Raw genomic sequence first — 5,791 nt, 5'->3', positions numbered from 1 at the left:
ATGGCTAAAGACACCCATTGCGGGCTTATAATAAGTTAATTGTACCATGCTCTTGAATTTGTGACGCCACTTATACTTATGCGCGTGAAAAGTGAATTTGAATCCCGGACTACAGCGAGTCATGTGTTTAATTTCTTAAATGTCACCTTTAAGAGCCCAGAAATTTTAGAAGATATTTTTTGCAGTAAATGCGGATGTGGACGGATGTATGTATAAATTTCTACTCCCTCCGTTCAGAAATAAGTAAATCGCCAAGTTACTTAAATTTGAATTAAAACCACGTCACTTATTTTCAAATGACGGGATATAAATTATATCTTGATCCGTGGTCTACAGAAAAAGAGGAATATGTGGGTGAAAATGGGTCTACTTTTTTTCCTTTATAGACCCATAAATTTTGACATATTTGTATGAATTTTACGAATACATATCGAACCATGTTAGAACAGGACTAAATATAAATTTTGTGTTTTTGAAAATATGGGGCGCGGGTCACAGAAAAGAGAAACCCCACTTGTATCCCAAACTTCGCAATCCACGGACATAAAAACAGCCTACTCCCGGCTGATGGATTATAAGAGTGGGCAGAGTTTGTGGAGGAGCAAAAGAACATACGACGAATCTCCCAGCTGATCTGGCATGGTCTGCCGATTCCCTGCAGATCAGACTTCCGCGCACCCAATCGATCGTATATGTATGCGGTTCTTCTTCTATCTAAACTCAGGGCGTGAGATTGATCCTCTGTTGGTTATGCAGGTCAGATTGATTATGATTATATAGGTATCCAAAGAGCGAGCGAGCGATCGATTATATTCCAAAACGGACGCGGTTTCCCGTTTGTGCGCTGCCCTTCCCTCTTCTACGGGAGTAAATAAATACAGCTGCATCCGAGGTTCGAATCCGACTGCCCTTGTTTGGTACAGTACGTTCGTTTCTGCAGTAGTTGGTTTTTAGACGGTTTTGTGGAGAAGAAAAACCGTCTAAAACCTCTTGTGAAGCTCAACGTAGACGCATCTTTCTCTGAGGAGAGTGGATCAGGGGGTACAGGATCAATCCTCCGAGATGCGTGTGGGATATTCATAGCTGCATCTTGTAGCAGTATACTGGTGTTAGGTTTTATCTCGTCAATAATATATGATCACGTGTATCACTTGATGCAAAGCCCTAAGGTTGTCCTTTTTTCTCGACAAAAATGAGAGGAGGCTTAGAAATTGATGGATGGCTAAAGACACCCATTGAGTTAATTGTACCATGCTCTTGAATTTGTGACGCCACTTAGGCTTATGCGCGTGAAAAGTGAATTTGAATCCCGGACTACAGCGAGTCATGTGTTTAATTTCTTAAATGTCACCTTTAAGAGCCCAGAAATTTTGGAAGATATTTTTTGCAGTAAATGCGGATGTGGACGAATGTATGTATAAATTTCTACTCCCTCCGTTCAGAAATAAGTAACTCGCCAAGTTACTTAAATTTGAATTAAAACCACGTCACTTATTTTCAAATGACGGGATATAAATTATATCTTGATCCGTGGTCTACAGAAAAAGAGGAATATGTGGGTGAAAATGGGTCTACTTTTTTTCCTTTATAGACCCATAAATTTTGACATATTTGTATGAATTTTACGAATACATATCGAACCATGTTAGAACAGGACTAAATATAAATTTTGTGTTTTTGAAAATATGGGGCGCGGGTCACAGAAAAGAGAAACCCCACTTGTATCCCAAACTTCGCAATCCACGGACATAAAAACAGCCTACTCCCGGCTGATGGATTATAAGAGTGGGCAGAGTTTGTGGAGGAGCAAAAGAACTTACGACGAATCTCCCAGCTGATCCGGCATGGTCTGCCGATTCCCTGCAGATCAGACTTCCGCGCACCCAATCGATCGTATATGTATGCGGTTCTTCTTCTATCTAAACTTAGGGCGTGAGATTGATCCTCTGTTGGTTATGCAGGTCAGATTGATTATGATTATATAGGTATCCAAAGAGCGAGCGAGCGATCGATTAGATTCCAAAACGGACGCGGTTTCCGGTTTGTGCGCTGCCCTTCCCTCTTCTATGGGAGTAAATAAATACAGCTGCATCCGAAGTTTGAATCCGACTGCCCTTGTTTGGTACAGTACGTTCGTTTCTGCAGTAGTTTGTTTTTAGACGGTTTTTTGGAGAAGAAAAACCGTCTAAAACCTCTTGTGAAGCTCAACGTAGACGCATCTTTCTCTAAGGAGAGTGGATCAGGGGGTACAGGATCAATCCTCCGAGATGCGTGTGGGATATTCATTGCTGCATCTTGTAGCAGTATACTGGTGTTAGGTTTTATCTCGTCAATAATATATGATCATGTGTATCACTTGATGCAAAGCCCTAAGGTTGTCCTTTTTTCTCGACAAAAATGAGAGGAGGCTTAGAAAGTGATGGATGGCTAAAGACACCCATTGCGGGCTTATAATAAGTTAATTGTACCATGCTCTTGAATTTGTGACGCCACTTAGACTTATGCGCGTGAAAAGTGAATTTGAATCCCGGACTACAGCGAGTCATGTGTTTAATTTCTTAAATGTCACCTTTAAGAGCCCAGAAATTTTAGAAGATATTTTTTGCAGTAAATGCGGATGTGGGCGGATGTATGTATAAATTTCTACTCCCTCCGTTCAGATATAAGTAACTCGCCAAGTTACTTAAATTTGAATTAAAACCACGTCACTTATTTTCAAATGAGGGGATATAATTTATATCTTGATCCGTGGTCTACAGAAAAAGACGAATATGTGGGTGAAAATGGGTCTACTTTTTTTTTCCTTTATAGACCCATAAATTTTGACATATTTGTATGAATTTTACGAATACATATCGAACCATGTTAGAACAGGACTAAATATAAATTTTGTGTTTTTGAAAATATGGGGCGCGGGTCACAGAAAAGAGAAACCCCACTTGTATCCCAAACTTCGCAATCCACGGACATAAAACAGCCTACTCCCGGCTGATGGATTATAAGAGTGGGCAGAGTTTGTGGAGGAGCAAAAGAACTTACGACGAATCTCCCAGCTGATCCGGCATGGTCGGCCGATTCCCTGCAGATCAGACTTCCGCGCACCCAATCGATCGTATATGTATGCGGTTCTTCTTCTATCTAAACTCAGGGCGTGAGATTGATCCTCTGTTGGTTATGCAGGTCAGATTGATTATGATTATATAGGTATCCAAAGAGCGAGCGAGCGATCGATTAGATTCCAAAACGGACGCGGTTTCCGGTTTGTGCGCTGCCCTTCCCTCTTCTACGGGAGTAAATAAATACAGCTGCATCCGAGGTTCGAATCCGACTGCCCTTGTTTGGTACAGTACGTTCGTTTCTGCAGTAGTTCGTTTTTAGACGGTTTTGTGGAGAAGAAAAACCGTCTAAAACCTCTTGTGAAACTCAACGTAGACGCATCTTCTCTGAGGAGAGTGGATCAGGGGGTACAGGATCAATCCTCCGAGATGCGTGTGGGATATTCATAGCTGCATCTTGTAGCAGTATACTGGTGTTAGGTTTTATCTCGTCAATAATATATGATCATGTGTGTCACTTGATGCAAAGCCCTAAGGTTTTCCTTTTTTCTCGACAAAAATGAGAGGAGGCTTAGAAAGTGATGGATGGCTAAAGACACCCATTGCGGGCTTATAATAAGTTAATTGTACCATGCTCTTGAATTTGTGATGCCACTTAGACTTATGCGCGTGAAAAGTGAATTTGAATCCACTACAGCGAGTCATGTGTTTAATTTCTTAAATGTCACCTTTAAGAGCCCAGAAATTTTAGAAGATATTCTTTGCAGTAAATGCGGATGTGGACAGATGTATGTATAAATTTCTACTCCCTCCGTTCAGAAATAAGTAACTCGCCAAGTTACTTAAATTTGAATTAAAACCACGTCACTTATTTTCAAATGACGGGATATAAATTATATCTTGATCCGTGGTCTACAGAAAAAGAGGAATATGTGGGTGAAAATGGGTCTACTTTTTTTTTTCTTTATAGACCCATAAATTTTGACATATTTGTATGAATTTTACGAATACATATCGAACCATGTTAGAACAGGACTAAATATAAATTTTGTGTTTTTGAAAATATGGGGCGCGGGTCACAGAAAAGAGAAACCCCACTTGTATCCCAAACTTCGCAATCCACGGACATAAAAACAGCCTACTCCCGGCTGATGGATTATAAGAGTGGGCAGAGTTTGTGGAGGAGCAAAAGAACTTACGACGAATCTCCCAGCTGATCCGGCATGGTCGGCCGATTCCCTGCAGATCAGACTTCCGCGCACCCAATCGATCGTATATGTATGCGGTTCTTCTTCTATCTAAACTCAGGGCGTGAGATTGATCCTCTGTTGGTTATGCAGGTCAGATTGATTATGATTATATAGGTATCCAAAGAGCGAGCGAGCGATCGATTAGATTCCAAAACGGACGCGGTTTCCTGTTTGTGCGCTGCCCTTCCCTCTTCTACGGGAGTAAATAAATACAGCTGCATCCGAGGTTCGAATCCGACTGCCCTTGTTTGGTACAGTACGTTCGTTTCTGCAGTAGTTGGTTTTTAGACGGTTTTGTGGAGAAGAAAAACCGTCTAAAACCTCTTGTGAAGCTCAACGTAGACGCATCTTTCTCTGAGGAGAGTGGATCAGGGGGTACAGGATCAATCCTCCGAGATGCGTGTGGGATATTCATAGCTGCATCTTGTAGCAGTATACTGGTGTTAGGTTTTATCTCGTCAATAATATATGATCATGTGTATCACTTGATGCAAAGCCCTAAGGCTGTCCTTTTTTCTCGACAAAAATGAGAGGAGGCTTAGAAAGTGATGGATGGCTAAAGACACCCATTGCGGGCTTATAATAAGTTAATTGTACCATGCTCTTGAATTTGTGACGCCACTTATACTTATGCGCGTGAAAAGTGAATTTGAATCCCGGACTACAGCGAGTCATGTGTTTAATTTCTTAAATGTCACCTTTAAGAGCCCAGAAATTTTAGAAGATATTTTTTGCAGTAAATGCGGATGTGGACGGATGTATGTATAAATTTCTACTCCCTCCGTTCAGAAATAAGTAAATCGCCAAGTTACTTAAATTTGAATTAAAACCACGTCACTTATTTTCAAATGACGGGATATAAATTATATCTTGATCCGTGGTCTACAGAAAAAGAGGAATATGTGGGTGAAAATGGGTCTACTTTTTTTCCTTTATAGACCCATAAATTTTGACATATTTGTATGAATTTTACGAATACATATCGAACCATGTTAGAACAGGACTAAATATAAATTTTGTGTTTTTGAAAATATGGGGCGCGGGTCACAGAAAAGAGAAACCCCACTTGTATCCCAAACTTCGCAATCCACGGACATAAAAACAGCCTACTCCCGGCTGATGGATTATAAGAGTGGGCAGAGTTTGTGGAGGAGCAAAAGAACATACGACGAATCTCCCAGCTGATCTGGCATGGTCTGCCGATTCCCTGCAGATCAGACTTCCGCGCACCCAATCGATCGTATATGTATGCGGTTCTTCTTCTATCTAAACTCAGGGCGTGAGATTGATCCTCTGTTGGTTATGCAGGTCAGATTGATTATGATTATATAGGTATCCAAAGAGCGAGCGAGCGATCGATTATATTCCAAAACGGACGCGGTTTCCCGTTTGTGCGCTGCCCTTCCCTCTTCTACGGGAGTAAATAAATACAGCTGCATCCGAGGTTCGAATCCGACTGCCCTTGTTTGGTACAGTACGTTCGTT

The sequence above is a fragment of the Aegilops tauschii genome, chromosome 5 (genome assembly GCF_002575655.3).
Source record: "Aegilops tauschii subsp. strangulata cultivar AL8/78 chromosome 5, Aet v6.0, whole genome shotgun sequence".
In the NCBI taxonomy this organism is placed as follows: Eukaryota; Viridiplantae; Streptophyta; class Magnoliopsida; order Poales; family Poaceae; genus Aegilops; species Aegilops tauschii.
This window is presented reverse-complemented; position numbering follows the sequence as displayed.